The sequence below is a fragment of the Stegodyphus dumicola genome, chromosome 2 (genome assembly GCF_044657685.1).
Source record: "Stegodyphus dumicola isolate Sdum_Otavi_A_Nest chromosome 2, ASM4465768v1".
NCBI classification, from domain to species: domain Eukaryota; kingdom Metazoa; phylum Arthropoda; class Arachnida; order Araneae; family Eresidae; genus Stegodyphus; species Stegodyphus dumicola.
The window spans coordinates 82,125,502-82,143,438 of NC_140769.1; the positions used below are offsets into that span (position 1 = coordinate 82,125,502).

General features: G+C 33.9%; 1 long non-coding RNA gene across 1 annotated transcript in view; it reads right to left on the reverse strand.

The window, feature by feature from the left end:
- Window positions 1-1,064: 1,064 nt before the first annotated feature.
- Window positions 1,065-17,937, reverse strand: part of LOC146998498 (uncharacterized) — a 54,393-nt gene continuing 37,520 nt past the window's right edge. The window contains exons 2-3 of the long non-coding RNA XR_015039316.1: window positions 1,716-1,840; window positions 1,065-1,377 (exon numbers count right to left, since the gene is read on the reverse strand). This is a non-coding gene — a long non-coding RNA (uncharacterized LOC146998498). The remainder of the gene's footprint in view (window positions 1,378-1,715; window positions 1,841-17,937) is intronic.

Consider the following 17,937-nt stretch of genomic DNA (forward strand, 5'->3'; position numbering starts at 1 on the left):
GTGGGAATAGAAGTAGAAAGGAGAATGCTACAATTAATAAATATTTTTAAGGGATTTGATGAGTTTTATATTTATTTACGTAAATCATGATTTGCAATAGTCAAAAGTTATATTCTAGCTACTCCAGCCGTTCAAAATGAAACAAAATATATGAAGTCAAAATTTAATATAATAAAATTAATATATAGATTTTTAAGTGGTTCTTATTTATTAGGTGAAAATTTGAAGAGATGTATGTTATTCAGAGAAAGTAAAGTTGTTTAACACAAATAACCTTCAGTTCTTTGCTCATGAAAATATTGAAAATACCCATTTTAATATTTAGCTGAATGACAAAGAAATCTAAAATTAGGTGCATTTTTCAAATTATTTTGAAACGAATGAAGGAGCAGAAAAAATGATTTTTTTTCCTTTCAAATCAATAAAAAATTGTTTTAGAATGCGAAGGTGTGGTTATATGTTAGAAGAGTTGGAGGCGGCATATTTTATTCATAAAAATCAGCAGAAGAGGGGAAAATGAAATTGAAAACATAAATCTGGAGATATTTTAAGCGTAAATAAATCATGACTAGAGTATATTAGCTACAAATAGTGCAAACAGTGTCTTTACGTTCATTTTCTTAGAAATTATAAAATCTTAAATCATCTTATTTTAATAATTTTTTTTTTTTGAGATTCGTTACATCCAGATGCATAAGTGTTCCGATTATTCATTCCACTTTTAATTCAGAAATGCATTTTGACAGTTTCCAATTCGTTTTCTGCTTAGTTAAAATGAAAAATTGCCAAAGCGAGTTACTTAGAATGATTGGATTTTGAATTCGCTGATTTCAATATCGAGGCGGTTCCAAAACAAATTTGTTCTTCGTTATCAATACACTTAATTGGTATCATATGAATTAAAACAAGCTTAAAATGATTTTTTTGCCAAAATCTCATTAATAGTGAAACAAATTCTAATTAGTATAATTATAATTCAACTGTAAAAATATTAGTGAGACAGTTTCTGAACTACTACAACAGACATGAAACTATAATTGTTTACTATATTTAGTTTAACAGAAGCGCTTTCAAATATCGCATAATACATTTGCAATTAAATTAAAGGCAAGTGCACCAAATAGAAACAAAGAATAATGAATTTTAAAGAATTTGCTTGCCTTTGCTACTGAGGGTGTCGTGGTTAGCTAATAGTAATAAGCTCTCGAAAAGTCACTGATCTCTGTTTCTTTTTGTGGTAATTTTCTTTCATTTAGAGCTGAAGATGACAATAATATTCAAACTCTGAAAGCAGGTGAATAAAATCTGCGTCAGTTTATGATAATTTTCTTGTACTGAGATTTTTTTTTCACTTTCATAGCTTCTGAGGTTTTTAGCCTAAAATAGAGCAGCGAGGATTAAGAAAACAAGTAAAATACAACGTCACTGAAAAATAATTCAAGGATTATAAAATCGTGTAATCGTGTTGACCTAAACAGTTAAACATATCAGTCTAATTTAAGAGTTAAAATGTTAAGAAATATTTGAAATTTTTATCTCTTATCAGCAGCTTTCGATATTTGCTCATTTAGCAACATTGTATTCAGTCTTTGAAATGCATTGAGTTATGAAGTTAAAGGTGCATTGGATATTACAGCAATTATGTGCTCCTGAAGCTGAATAGCACGAATCTTTTATGATAGTTTTGGCTTTTTGTCTAAAAATAAATATCTCACCTGGACCAACATTTGATTAATTAAGGCGTTAGGCAAGTTGAGGCATTAGGAGGTGAAAAGGCACTGATCACTTTCTCTAGACTTATGCACTGAAGAGCTTCTCATTCACATCGTTCACACCTAGTCTAAAAAGAAAGATGTTTAGTCATATTTTAAAATAATAGCAATTCCAAATGGTAACAGTTTTATAGTAACGCCTTTAAAATGCTAATTAAAAACATATGTGGAAGCACTGAGCAAGTATTCTATTAAGTACCTTGGCATCATCTTAATTCGATTCCCAATCGATCATAAAGCCAAAGGAACTTAAATGTTTTAGCCGAAAATGTTGTTTTTAATTCTATGCGTGAGCTTCAAATTTCGAGTTTATTTGTGCAGAGAGCGTGAGTGCAGCTTTTAATTATTACCGTCCATTAAAATAAAAGATTACAAATTACAAATTATTATGAAATGATGCGCATTTCGATAAAAAAGCGATGCGAGAAATAAATTTCTCTAAAGGGGCAAACGCCTTTTAAAATGCAAAACTATTTTTTTCGTTTTTTGTACGTAATGCTAATTTTGTATGCAGTATTTAAATATATTAAGATATGTCGTAAATTTTACATTGATATAAATTCTCCAACAAAATGATTTCTTTTATATAATTATAAATAAAAAATTTCATGTTTAGTCTGTAAGGACCTTGTTTTATTCTAACCAATTATTAGTTCAAGGAGGCTTTGTCCCTAAAGGACTGTTGTTTTCGTTTTGCGATTTTGCACTGAAAAATAAAAGTTGTGCTACAGCCTTTAAAAGGCTGTATCACTTTTCAAATCGTCGCCACCAAATACTATCACCCTGCATTATATTTAAAGAAATTAAATAATGAAAAATTTGCATAAAATTTTGTATGTTTCTCGCATTGTGATACAACAACGGTACCTAGAGCCATCCAATTTTAAATGAAGTAATCCTACTGCGAATAAGGGCATCTGAAAGCCGAAATTTGGAATTGGTTTTATTATTGATTTTTTATTTTGTAAAACTTTAAAGAATTTTTTTATTAACAAACTCAACGATTTAAAAGTGAGCAATAGCAACACTCTGTGGGGAGAAAAAACCTTTTTATCTCTAGCGGGCGCGGAACTGTGTATTGGAAATTCTAAAGATATGCTCATTTTAAAATTATTTTACGACATTGCTGTTGAACTGAATTTTATTGTTTAAGGGTACGGTGGACTATAAAAATTAGTTTTTTACGTTTTTGTGTTTTCAACAAGAAATTTTACACATATACATATTATAACATAAGTTTATAAAATATATGTTCAAAATTTCAATTTATTTTAAATAAAAATTTTTTAAAACAAATAATTAATTATTTTAATTAAAGATTAAAAATGTTCCTTGCGCTCTAATTTTCAATATTTGTTTCCTAATTTAAGTTAGTTATAAAGACTTAGCAAAAGATTTTGTGTATCCTTTATTGAATATGATGAATAAAAAATTTTTAAAGGAATTTTGTGAACTTAAACCCAGTTTTCGGAAAAATATCACCTTTTGTTAAATATTATCACAATTTAAACTTCTTAATAACCCTCTTATCCAAAAATGCGTACACAGTTCTACTGTAACATATAACAAGATAGTTTCTTCCATATATCATTCATTTTGAACTAAAAATGAGTCGCATGGAGCATTTTCAACACATAGGAACCGCCAAAAAATTTGTTTTGGGAAAACCGAATTTAAGGTTTTTCTTCAAATTTACGTTTAATACATGGTCATGAGAAGCAGCAAATTAACTTTAAATATAAATTTGTAAATACTAGGTAACATTTTCGTATCATTTAACTATTTTTAATCTCATAATATTAAATATGACAAATATAAATGTAAAGATCGTGACTTGTAAAGATCGTGACTTGTAAAGATCGTGACTTGTAAAGATCGTGACTTGTAAAGATCGTGACTTGTAAAGATCGTGACTTGTAAAGATCGTGACTTGTAAAGATCGTGACTTGTAAAGATCGTGACTTGTAAAGATCGTGACTTGTAAAGATCGTGACTTGTAAAGATCGTGACTTGTAAAGATCGTGACTTGTAAAGATCGTGACTTGTAAAGATCGTGACTTGTAAAGATCGTGACTTGTAAAGATCGTGACTTGTAAAGATCGTGACTTGTAAAGATCGTGACTTGTAAAGATCGTGACTTGTAAAGATCGTGACTTGTAAAGATCGTGACTTGTAAAGATCGTGACTTGTAAAGATCGTGACTTGTAAAGATCGTGACTTGTAAAGATCGTGACTTGTAAAGATCGTGACTTGTAAAGATCGTGACTTGTAAAGATCGTGACTTGTAAAGATCGTGACTTGTAAAGATCGTGACTTGTAAAGATCGTGACTTGTAAAGATCGTGACTTGTAAAGATCGTGACTTGTAAAGATCGTAACTTAAAGAGAACGTGAAATATAAATAATAGGATAAGAACTTGCATTTTTACGGTGTGGAAACAAGAAGGGATTCGGAAGAATTTTTGGTATATTTTGTTTGGAGAGTTTAAGATTTTAGTTTTTTAAGAGTTGTAAGAGTTTTAACTGTAGTAGTTAAGAGTTTAAAATTTTGATAGTTAAGAGCTGCAGCATTTAGCTTTTTGGTTCTGTTTTAAAATTCAAATAAAAGTGTTTTGTTCATTCTGAAAATTTAGTTTTGTTCTTCCTACAAGGTTCAATATTCATTATATTGAAATAAGGAAAGGATTTTTACTATAAACATATCTCAAATTACACTCATGTCCAAAATTATCTTTACATACCCAAAAATGATGATATTCAATGAAATATCGAATCAATGTGATCCGTATTTGCAGGGAATGTGTGAAAACCAAGCCTAATTAGCATTATCCAATCAAAAGTAATCAAACGGTTTGTGATATGCAAATCTAGGCGTTACGTCATCCAAAGGTGAATCAAGCGCTTTGCGCAAACTGAATATTTGAGTGAATTTCTGCAACATAGCGTTTGATTTCAGTGTGTAGGGACTCAAAGCGGTTTGTTATGGCTTCGAAGTATCATTTGGAAGAATCTGTAAAGTGGCGAATTATCGGCCGTTTAGAAGCAGGGCAGTCAATCATGGAAACAGCCACATGTCTGAATATTTCAAGACAGACAGTCTCTAAGCTATGGAAACAGTTTCAAAATGATGGAAGTGTTGTAAGGAGGCCTGGACAAGGTCGGAAATGAATGACAACTGCTTCTGAAGACCGGTATCTGGCATTAACTGCCCGTCGTAACAGAAAGGCTACTGCTCGCCACTTAAGTTCAGAGCTTGCAGCCGCCACTGGAACTGTTGCATCACGGCAAACAATATACAGAAGGCTTAATGAAAAAGGCCTTTATGCCAGAAAGCCAAGGGTATGTGTTTTACTGTCTTCACAGAAAAAGAGGGATCGCTTTAATTGGTGTAAAGAACATCAAAACTGGACTGAACATCAATGGTCCCATGTTCTCTCTACTGATGAGTCGCGGTTTAGTTTAACTGGTGATTCTAAACGTGTTTACATCTGGAGGGAGTCAGGAACACGAAATGATCCCTCGAACATTGTGGAACGTGACCGTTTCGGTAGCGGAGGTGTGATGGTATGGGGTGGAATAATGATCGATGGACGTACGCCCCTACACGTGTTCAGCAGCGGATCTGTGACAGGCCAGATATATCGAGATGAGGTCTTAGATCCTTATGTAAGACTTTTCAGGGGTGCATATGGACCTGACTTTTTATTTATGGATGATAATGCCCGTCCACATCGAGCAAACCTCGTTGATGAATTCCTTGAAAGTGAAGACATTAAGCGAATACCTTGGCCACCAAACTCTCCTGACCTTAACCCGATAGAGAACTTATGGGACTACCTTGGAAGAGCAATTGCACGTATACATCCTCCTCCTAGAGATGTAAATGCTCTGAAGACGGCATTGCTGGAAGAGTGGAGATTAATTCCCCAAACTGTGGTTAACAACGTTATTTCCAGCCTTAAAACACGTTGTGATATGTGTGTACAAGTCAGGGGAGATCATATTCCATATTAAATTCGTAAGACTTAATTCTTTTTCTGAATCATTCCTTTTTTTCTTAACTTTGTCACACTTTATTACCATTTTTATTGTTTCATGCTAAAATTTTATATCATATGAGGTTATCAGGTTCAATGTTTCTTCTAACCTTCTTCGGAAACATACAATGACCTGACTAGAACACAGAGCTTACTAAAGCTATGTTCACTAATTGTAGTAAGTAGACAGGATACAGACGAAGGGTATACAAAACCCTTTATTTTTCTTTATATACAATGACTTCCGTACTTCGGAATACAATGACCCTCCACTCGGGGTCTAACGTAAAAGATATCAAAATGAAACTAAACTCTAATTTAACTTTAGAATAATACACGTGTAAGATTGGCCTTATAATAACAGGAAGCGTATGTAGCACAGAGACTGTGAACACTACAATACGTTTAATTTATCAAGAGGATTAAAACCTCTGGCCTGGAAGGCAAATAGCAACTGCGTAACTTCTAAGGTAAGCGGCCTGCTTCGAACTCACTGCTTCCTCTCTTCTGCTTGGCAAAAAGGCCACACTTAAATACTTAGCGTTCGCCAGACAAACTTTGCATAAAATCCTTAACGCTTATAATTCTGGCCGGAAGTAGAAAATAAGAAGTGATAGTAAAGATTTAAAATAAAATAAACGTTAGTAAAACTTAAGATCCTTACAAGGTGATCTTCAATTTTTTCTTTTGCCTTTATGTGTCATCATGTTATGTATGATTCCACGAAAATTCATTAAATTATAAGTCATAGTCTCTGAGAAATCCGTGAATTTATGCATGTAAACATAATTTTGGACATGAGTGTAGTATGTGATTAAAAGTTATAGTGAGAAAGAATTTATGGATTATATCCAATGAAACTTTTAAAATTCACTCGCACCATATGTTTTATCTTCATTTGTCACATTTACATTAATTTTTAATGCTTTACAATATTTTTTACTATTTCTGTTTTTTCTTCCAAGCAAGTAAACCTTTCTGTATGCTTTGGTTCATGCGACGTTGATCCCTCTTTTTTGCAACGAAGAGGGAAAACGAATTTGTTTCCCCCTGCTCTACGAGTATAGCATTTACATAACGAAAGTTAAATTCATTAATAATTGTCACGCTTGACATTTCTAGCCTTTTTTTAGACATAAACACTTCTTTTGAGCAAGTATATAAATTATAACTGTTGAAATACATTTTTTTTACATTTTCTCCAAAATTTAAAGGGCAAAGTTTACATTGTTTATACAATTTATATTTTAAATGCGTGTAACTTCTTTAAAAATTAGAATATTTGAATTCGGTTTTTTGCATCCGATGTAGTTACGTATATGGAATATTACGAGAATAAAAAATAAAATTTTGGTTGATTTTTAGCTATTTTAAAGTCCACCGTCCCCTTAAGTGCAAAGAACATGGTATTTAATAAACAAAGCTAACACACAAAACGTTAAAAAAAGCCCCTTTGGACGTAGAAAGCCTTTCAGATTTTATTTCTTAATTAGTAAATTTTGATCAAGTTAATAACAAATTAAATTTTTTTAAAAATTTTCAGTGAAGTAGCTGTGTATTAAATTTCATTTATTACAAATGAATTCAGACAGAATTCAAAAAAGGCAAAAACTGACACGACTGAAAAAGAATTACTGTTTAATTTTATATCGCATGTGCTTCTTTAAAATATCAAAAACGTACTTTTCTAGTCAACGCTTTATTTTTTGTTTTACTTTCCTTTCCTCCTCATTTTAGTTTTCTGCCGGAATGTAAATTTTTAATGACGTATATGCTAATTAAGCGTGTTTCAGAAGCAGTATTTAAGCTGCATTTGAAGAGTTCGAAAAGTAGTGGTAGCGGAGTTAGTTTCGAGTTTATGCTGCGTGTCTGAAATTAGCTTTCAAGTCGGTATTAGACAACCGTCAGATTTAGACTTATGTTTTTAGACTCGGCTTTGCTGTCTGCAGCCGATTTTGCGGTTTAGTTAAGACAAGGAGCCAACCGTTAGCCATTCAAATTTATTAGTGATTTATTACATTCGTATTTTCTGTTAAATTTAAGTTAGCCACAAGTGGTGGTAAATTGTCAGCACTTAGTGCATGAATCTGTTTTAATTGTTTCAATAAAAAGGTTATTTAAAACTTTCTTCTGCAGCATTTCTTCTTCAAGACATAGCGAATATTTACTACTTCGTCTTCTACGTAGAGTCTACAATTTATGCCACAAAAGAGAGTTAAACTCTATAAGTCTAGTGTTTTAAAGGAAAACCACCGTTTTTTTTAATTCAAAGAAAAGATTTTAATTCTTTGAATAGTTTTTTCTATTCTCTTGCTCATTGGTCTTATAATTTAGGTCCGTTGTCGGGAATTACTGCAAGTAAACCCTTTGAAACATGACAAGAGATAGTTAAGGAATTCAGATAAAAGCGTCAGGGATCAACAGAGAACTCAGTAATACTTAGAGCCTACACTGAGAAAGAAATACAACATCATAGAGAATATGCGGTGTAGAAGTAGAGCTCAATTAGAGTTTTGATCGCTTTTCATTCTTACCTACGCAGTCGTACACATAGTTAAGACAACAGCATTGCAATATTATAGAAATGTGAGTATCAACAGAAAACAAATTAATTTTTTTAAGAACTTAAATTGGGAAAGAAATACAGCATCATAGAGAATATACAGTGTAGGTGTAGAGCTTAAGCAGAGTTCTGATCGCTTTTGATTCTTTTCTACGCAAAAGTATATATTGTATAAGTATTGCCAGTAAAGACACACACAAACGACATAAATCGCAAAACCACACAAACGCCATAGATATCTTTGAAATGAGAGACTGATTTCAAATTAAAATTTAAATATAACCCTAAATATGAAGTTGGATGAAATAAAGAAAACAATTTTACCAATCTAATCTGTTCAATCTAATCGAACATTTTTTATGTCTTCTCTACACTCTGTTATAACGATGCAGAGTTAGACAGAAACTCGAGGCTGCTGTTGAAGATATCACTTGCATTAAAAAAAATATATTTATAATGATAAAACCTTAATTTATTGTCAAACTTAATATAAAATAAATGCAAAAAGGTAGAGTAAATTGTTTCATATGTTCAATGTTAATTACTCTACTGATATAATTGTTTTGAAGCCTGTATTAGAAATTCCTACTACTGTGATTCTTTTGTATGGTTTCTAGACTTTGTTAGTTGCAGCTTTTCCAGAATGATAATAAACCATTTGGCTAAAATATTACACATATTTCATTTATAAGATTTCGACTAACAGAATTACTCGAGCTAGAATTTAGCTAATTAACAAAGCTTATATGTTACAGCAAAAGGTGATCAAGTCTTGCACTTTATAGAAGCAGCAATGCTGCTTTATTTGTCTTTTCACGCAGTAAGGTACACAGATTATTTCATATATATTCGTAGCAACAATATTTGATGTTCATATATATTAAATATAACAATCTTTGATATTCGGAAGTCAAAAACTGTTCACTGTGTTAGTTCTAAATCACTATTGTATGATAAAGAAATTGCATTATTCTACTACTGGAAACATCCAACCGAGAAATATGCTGATTATAAAGGAGGGATAGTCTACAATGGGATCCTATGTATGTAATATCATTAGTGGTCTTTTGCGTACTTCAGAAAGACAGATCAGTTTGCATAGCATTTTCCTAATATTTCAAGTGAATTCCAATGCTTACTTTACACACGTATTTAACGAGTTCAAAATGGCTGAAAATGTACCATACTGTCCACTCATTCATGCTCCTGTGACAATGTTCTCTGACATCGGCGAAATGCATTAACCAATAATATGGTATCAATAATATAATCTGCTGATTGAGAACTACTGGACTCCATTCAATACCTTTGAATTATTGACTGATGAATTGACGAAAATCATTATTGGAGCTGTATCTGACATTATGCACTAGCAGTCTCTCTACTGTTTTGTACAGGTACTGCCGGTCCTCTTCTTGTACTTTGTATCGAAGTCCAGCTGTCTTATATGACCTTTGTCTGAAATTATCATATTTCTGGAGTGTTCTTGCTTGCTAAAACAACTTTGCGAAGGGACCATGCTCTCTAAAAAGCCGTCTACAGGCGACAGGTGACGGAGAACTGTGGCACCTGGCATCTACCAGAGGTAAGCAGGTGTATGCCCCTCGTCCTCAACTATCAAGGCCCGGCGTCTACACAAAAGATATATTTCTGAACAAGTATATCTGGATGTCGACGACGCCAGCCCCAGTTCGTCTACACAGGGAAATATATCGCCGGTCTACATGTCTGATAGGGTTACAACGGAAAACATAGCAGAGAGAAAACATCGCAGTTCTAAAATATCGTGGTCGAAAATAAAGCGGTTCAAGAACCTCGCAGTTTATCATCATCATCGTAGTAAAAAACATCGTAGTAAAAAGTAAAGTACCTACAAATCATCGCATGCTGATAACATCGTATACATGCGTTTTTCAAATCGCATAGTGATATATTATGTAACTTACCTTCGTCATAATTAACAAATCGACATCCAAAAAATTGATTGCATGCTGTACATGAAAATGTTAACGACACTTTAAAAATAACGGAAACAAAGCAATACGTAATGTTCATTAAAACGCTCTCAGATTAACAAATGTAAAAGAAAATAATTTGATAATTAACTAAGCAAATTTTATAAAAGTAATCTCAAGCAGTTATTTATCTTCATTTTTCTAAGCATTTTTAGACTATTTTTTATGAAAAACTATCAGTTAAACTTTATACAGAAAGCTTAATTTATTAATGACCTTTGTTCATTAACTGTATAAATTTAAAATTCTATTAAGATTTCAAGGTGCATTATTTTCTAGAATCCCTCTTTTCCTTCTTGCGCTCTATAATCATTATATGAACATGCATTTAAAACTTTCAAAACCTGAAAACATATGTGTGCGATGTTATCGTCATGCGATGATTTGTAGGTACTTTATCTTTTACCACAATATTTTTAACTACGATGTTTTTGAACTGCGAAGTTTTTGAACCGCTTTATTTTCGACCACGATATTTTGTACCACGATGTTTTAGAACTGCGATGTGCTTGTTCTCTTTGCGATGTTTCTGCCACGGTGTTTTGTAATTGCGTTGTTTTCTCCGCGACGTTTCGCTGCGATGTTTTTTCCGCAAAGTTTTTGGCGGACACCATCTGATAGGACTGAGCCTGAAATCGTGTTTATTAACCTTAACGGGATTATGTTACTGAAAGTACAAGAGCGTTGGTGACATCAGAAGCAGAATACTTTCTGATCTCTACAATAAGTAAATGCGACCTCTAAAGTAACCTACTAAAGTAAATGCGACCTCTTAAAGCACTCGAAATAAAGTCCTAATTAATGACAAATCACTCTTTCGATTTGACACTTCAGTTTAAACACATTCACATTTCATGTCTGGAGTAAATTTTCTGGATAAATTTGTCTATTTACTAGCGTGCACTCAAACAGATACCAAAACGTTTTGAAATGTTTTATATTTCTCCTTAAGCAAATGCATATTCCTTTATAAGTATCGCGGTTTATACTTTTCTTAGAATAATATAACCATATAAATTTAAAAGTAAGTAATTTGAGATTTCTTGAGGCGTCATTTTTTTTCCTTTTCAAAATTCATTGAACGTTATAGAAAAAGAGTGCTCCTTTGAAAGATAGATTTAAACGCATTAGAAATGGCATGATGTCCTAAGCTATATCTAAAGTTATATCTAACTTAGGGCATTAGATGCCTTCTGAAAGAACTTCTGGATAAGAGATGACTTTGATTCAATTCTAGGTCTTATTTTTATTAGTAGTCAGTGAAGGATGTTTCCTCCTCTTCTAAGAAAAAGATTTTAAAAATTGTTGTGCTTTTTTCAGTCACTTTGCTTTTATCTAATATTCAGCATTTTTATTTCCTGCTAAACTAATTTTTACGTTTCGGGTTTTAGGTTACCTTTCAACTTTCACCATAAAATTTTAGCGTTTACTGCTCCAGAAAAATTTTAAATTTCATCATTCTTTAATATGCAAATAAATTTAATATTTGCCATTTCTTTAGCACTAATCTTTACCCCCCGATTTATCCAAATAAAGTTATTACACAGAAATATATTTCCTTAAACTGCTACAGAATTAAATGTGTCGAAATTTTAAAAAGGAATCTTACATGAGTTTATCTATTTATTAATTGTTCTGTGCGATATTTAGCTTCAGACGTATTCGTAGTGCACTGCAATTTCATAACATTATCAATATTTAGGATATAAGGTATTTTCTCCTTCCTTACAGTACGCCTTAGTGGCGTAACAGCAGTACATTCGGCGCGTCCACGGCTCGAGTCCCAGCCAGGGCATTGCACATTTTTCATATCTACTGCATAAAAGAAACCTTATGAATCTACAGTAGCGCCCGAACTAAAATGTGGTGGACAATAATTCGTCCACCAGGATTTGGCGATTGGGTCTCCTAATCCTCAGACGCCCTTTAAAAAGGGAAGTGTATAAGGTATTTTTCCTTCATTCCAGCATGCCTTCTTGCTGCAACGGTAGCACACTCGGCGCGTATTCGAGAGGTCCAGGTTAGTGTCCTGGCGAAAGCATTGCACAGGTTTCATGTGTCCCGATTTAAAATAACCTAATGACTCTACAAGGAAAATGAGTGATAGTAACATAGTATTTTAATGCCCGTCATGGTGAAGATAACCTAGAGCAAGTTTTAAAATTCAGCCACATTATTTTGATTTGAGAAGATGATTTGAAACAAACTGCGCAATTAGTCTAGTTCCAATTAAGAACCCCTTTTTTTTCAACGTTATCGTTTCAAGCTGAGCTTAGAAATAGATGGAGCTATTGATACTCTTTATTTAAAAAGAAATCTTATATTGCAGTAGCTCACTACAGTGCAATACAATGTAATCTTATTTCGAGCGAGAAGCCTTTTATTCGAAGAAATGAATTGTACTTAAAGTAGTTTGTTTAATAAGGTGCAGCACTTAAGATATGTATATACGACATGAACTATGAAAGAAAATTATTAACTTTAATTTGGCAATAACAATATTTATTGCCCATTTTAATTTGGCTATCTGTCGTTTCTGCCCTAAAAGTAGAAACTGTTTATAATAACTTTTTAGACAGCGTCTTTTTGAAATTAATCCGTTTGTTGCTTGCTTATGTAATCCTACTGACAGGTCTTATCCAGTCATATTAAAGAAACTTTATACCATATATCTCATATTTTGGCCAGGCGTAGCACGTTTTTCCGCTTTCCTTTCTTGTAGCCAATACACATCGCTGCAACATCTTCTGTGCATCGTCATTGTCTTAAGATGAGATAAGCAAATGATGTACGAATTACATATTGCATCTCCAAAGTTTCTGTATCCAATAATAAAATTATGTTGAATTCAGCCACGTCTGTCTGCAACTCCATTTTTCTATTTACGCATAAATGCTTCTCCAATTATTACGACTCAGTTAAACATCGCATCTTTAACTGCTATCTCTCCAATAATCTTATTACACACCTATATCTCGTCGAGAATGTTTTTTAAACGAAATTGTGTCATAGGAACAAAACTGTGAAAAATCTATGGCAAGCATTGCCTATTCGGTTAGCAGGTTCAGATCCAGCAGTTGAACATATTAGTCCTAGCCACTCAACCTATTGTAGATTAGGGAAGTACAAAATAAAGGAAAAATATCAAGCAATTCTCTATTTTTGGGACTTGTATTTAGTAGTACTTCTCGTCTGGAGGTGTCTAACAAAATTCTAGGTTAAAGTCCAGATTTAGGTAGATAATAAATTTATGTTACCAGCAAAATAGGATTTTAAGTTTAAATTATTATTATTTATTTTGATTATAAAAAATTAATTAAAATTTAATTATAAACTATTATTTTAAAAATAATGTCTGAAAAGAGGAAGGTGCTTTGTATTTGATTATAACTAGCTTTATTATAAGAAAAGTGTAACATATAAACATGCAACAGATGCAACCTAGGTGTATAAACTTAACATGATAGTCTTAGAAGTTCAAACATTAGCTAGATTTTTAAAGTAAGAAAAGAAAATGAGTGGACTAAACCTGTTAAAGAACACCACCAGTAGAATTTCAGTTTATTACGCTGTTTATAAATATTTAAAAGCCGAAGATGTCACTAATTACCCTAAGAGTCAAACTGAAATAAATGTAGAAAATTTTCTCATATTTATAAAAAGACAAAATAATGCCACATTAGTACTGCTGCACACAGTGTACAAATATACAGTGCTGAAACATATACTCTTTTGCAAAAAAATTTAAGCACCATGAAGGAAGTGGTTGTTTTTGATGAAACTGAATATGTGTATAGCTCATTCGTAATAATACAATGATTAAAAAATCAAGGTCATAGTACCTGTTCGCGGTTCACAATCACCCATTGAGTGTTCAAATTAGTAGTTGGTCGAACCGGGGGAGTTCGACTAACCAGGGTTCAACCGCCAGAGGCTGGCGGCAATGCATGTTTGAATTCGTCGAAGCAAGGAGTGGCAGAGGTTTCTGATGTCATCCTGCGACACATTCTGCCAGGCAATCATCAGTTGTCACTCCAGATCTGCGATATTTTGTGGGGCCCAAATCTGGCGACCTACCATGTATCAGATATGCTCGATTGGTGAAAGGTCTGGTGATCTTGCTGGTCAAGGAAGAGCATCGACAGCACGGAGACAATCCAGAGATATGCGAGCGGTATGTGACCTGGCGTTATCTTGTTGGAAAATGGCCCCAGGATGGCGTGCCATGAAGGGCAATGCAACCGGCCGCAGAATGGTATCAACATATCGTTAAGCTGTTAAAGATGTTCGGAGGATGATAAAGATAAACTGCTGTCATAAGAAATAGCGCTTCAGACCATTACACTAGGGGTTACGGCTGTATGTTTTTGTAAAACATAGGTTGATTGGGACCGCTGGCCCCCGTCGTCTCCAGAAACGAACACGGTGATCATCTGCTTTCAGAGTGAAGCGGGATTCATCGCTGAACACTATACAATGCCAATCTGATGGCAGCCATGATGATCGGCTACGACACCACTCCAGATGGCCCCGTCGATGTTGTGGGGTCAAAGGCAAACGACGTAAATGTCTCTGTGAGCGTAACCCCGCCTCAGACAAGCGCCGTGAGATGGTGGACGGTACCACGGGCGGTATAGACGTGGTTATACCGCCCGGCGGTATAGTGCGTTGAATAGTCTACAATGATATCGTTGGTGCCGTTCGGGCCTGGCGAACATTCATCCTAGCTTGCCTCGCATTTATGTTCCTTGGCTGTCCAGAGCCTTCATTTCGTCGGGAAATTCCTCGTAGCAATCATTGCTGCCAACATCTTTGCACAGAAGTGTCTGTACGCTGCAAGTGGCGGCCTATTGCTCGGTATGACCACCCAGCTTCACGCAACCCTACAATGCGACCACGTTTGAAGTCGTTTAATTGTCTGCAAGGTCTCCGATATCGTCGTAATGGCATCTTTAGTTGCTTCTTTACGGAATTACAATAGCAGCAACAACAACAACAAAAAAGATAAATTTTACGCCTCTGTTACTGGTTTTATACTTTGCGAATCGCGCACTAGAAATTCATGCTATGATCGCAATTCCTGTTCATTTGCCTTGAAACGTTGATCATTTGCATGTTCAATCAAGATGTTTTTGCATACCAAATTTCATCACGATCGCAAAAGTTGTTCTTGGTGCTTCGATTATTTTGCAAAAGAGCGTAATTGTAGATTCCTAAAATTACATGCAGCACAGAATGTAGAAAGATGAGCGAAAAGAGGCCTCTGCTAAATATTTTTGTTAAGCCATTTTTCCATTTTTTGAAGGATATTCTTCATCAGCTTTTCTCAATGTGTGGTCTGAGAACCACAAGTGGTTCTCGAAACCTACCCTTGTAGTCTTCTTGGTTTTCAAAAAGCAAACTTTAAATTAATTGCGTATACCGAACTAAACCTAAAAATAGTCTAGAAATTATACATGACAAACATCTATCATTTTCTCCCCAAACTGAGTGTTAGAACCCAGCCTCAGTTGTTATTTTTCTTTTCATAGTTTATCACTTTCATAGTTTATCGAATTTAATTCTATTTGGCTTTATTGAATTTATTTTTATTGAAATGGAATCGTTCATTGAGAAACGAAAACCTGTCAGAGTGTCTTTTACGAGAACAATTAATGCAATATTGCAAGAATTAGAAAAGGAAATTCCTGATGCAAAATCTGTAAAAACGAAACGTGTTACTTTAAAACGTTTATCTGTTGAACGTAATGCATTTGATACTCAAATATTAAATTCGGAATATTCTTCAAATGATCAGTTTGAAAGTGAATGGGCGAAAATTGAAGAATACAAAGAAAAATTAGATTTAATACGAGTAGAAACGGAATTATTCTTCAATCGCCAAACGACACTATCCATAGGCAGTGTTCCGCCGAATTCGAATAAACGGAAACTGAAATTACCTAAAATTGAGTTAAAACAATTCGGTGGCGAAATTAAAGATTGGTTACCGTTTTGGGGGCAATTTCGGAGAATACATGAAGATAAAGAAATTCAAAACGAGGATAAGATGCATTATCCCGTTCAAGCGACCGTACCCGGTACGAGACCACGGGATATTGTAAACAGCTTCCCTGCTACTGCCGAAAATTATGAAAAAGTTATAGGAAGCATAAAAAATAGGTTTGGCAGGGAAGAATTGTTGGTAGAATTCTATATTCGGGAATTATCAGGTTTGATTATTAAAAATGTCACTGATCAAAAGGGAAAATACAGTATATCAGAATTGTATGACAAGTTAGAGTCGTATTTGCGTTCGTTGGAGTCAGTAGGAATGACAAGCGATAAATACGCTGCAATGCTGTTTCCGCTCGTGGAATCTTGCATTCCCGAGGAAATTTTACGAGTTTGGATTAGAAATTATGCATCAATAATTACAGCAGAAAATTCTCACTCTGAGAAATTGAAACAATTATTATTGTTTTTAAAGAATGAAGTGGAAGGAGAACAGAGAATTTCTTTGGCAAAAGCTGGATTTAAATTAATTGATTCGGGTGCCAAGAGAGAAAGTAGAAGAGATAAAAGGTACTAGAGTGAACATTTCGTGCCTACAGCAAATGATTCATTCTCAGGCCATAATAAAGCAACCAATTATAGTGAGAAGAATTCTTGTATATTTTGTGAAAAATTTCATGAAAGTCGAGATTGCTTTGTTGCTCAGAAGATGCCTCTGAGTCAAAAGAATGATGAAATTAAGAAAAAGAAGGGTTGCTTCTTCTGTCTCAAAATTGGACACAGGTCCAAGCAATGCAAGACAAATGTACGATGTTTGATATACTCGAAAAGACATTGGGGTGTCATGTGTCCGGATTTGCCTACCAATCAAAAGAGAAATGATGTTGAAAAGAATAAAGAGGAAACACAAAACTAATTTCCTAGATCAAGTGTTCCTTCAAACACTATTAATTAATATAGACGCAAATAAAAAGCAGAAGACAGTAAGGGCACTTATCGATACAAGATCGCAACGTTCATTCATATTAAAGGAGACTGCTGTAGACATAGGGTGCCACGCAATTGGATCTGAATCTTTAATCCATGCAGTTTTTGGAGGAGTAACAACAAAGAGAGAAATTCACAAACGCTATGAAGTAAACGTTAGAAGCCTAACAGGTGATTTTTCTAGACGACTAATCTTGTTGGAAGAGTCGAAGATTTGTGGACCAGTAGTCAGTTTACAGCCTGGACCATGGATACAAGAACTAAGACAGAAGAATATCCATACATCTGATGTAGGAAAAAAGGATTTGAAAATAGAAGTTCTTATTGGAGCTGACGTCGCAGGTGTTCTGTTAACTGGAAGAATTCAGAAATTAGAAAATGGGCTGACTGCTGTGGAATCAGTACTTGGATGTACAATCATGGGAAAGATAAAAGATAACTTTTCAGAAAGAAACTCCTTGTCCATGGCTTCAACCATAACGTCGATGTTGACTCACAGCAGTGAGATAGAAAACTTGTGGAAGCTAGAAGCACTGGGAATTACAGATGCCAAAGAAAGTAAAACTGACT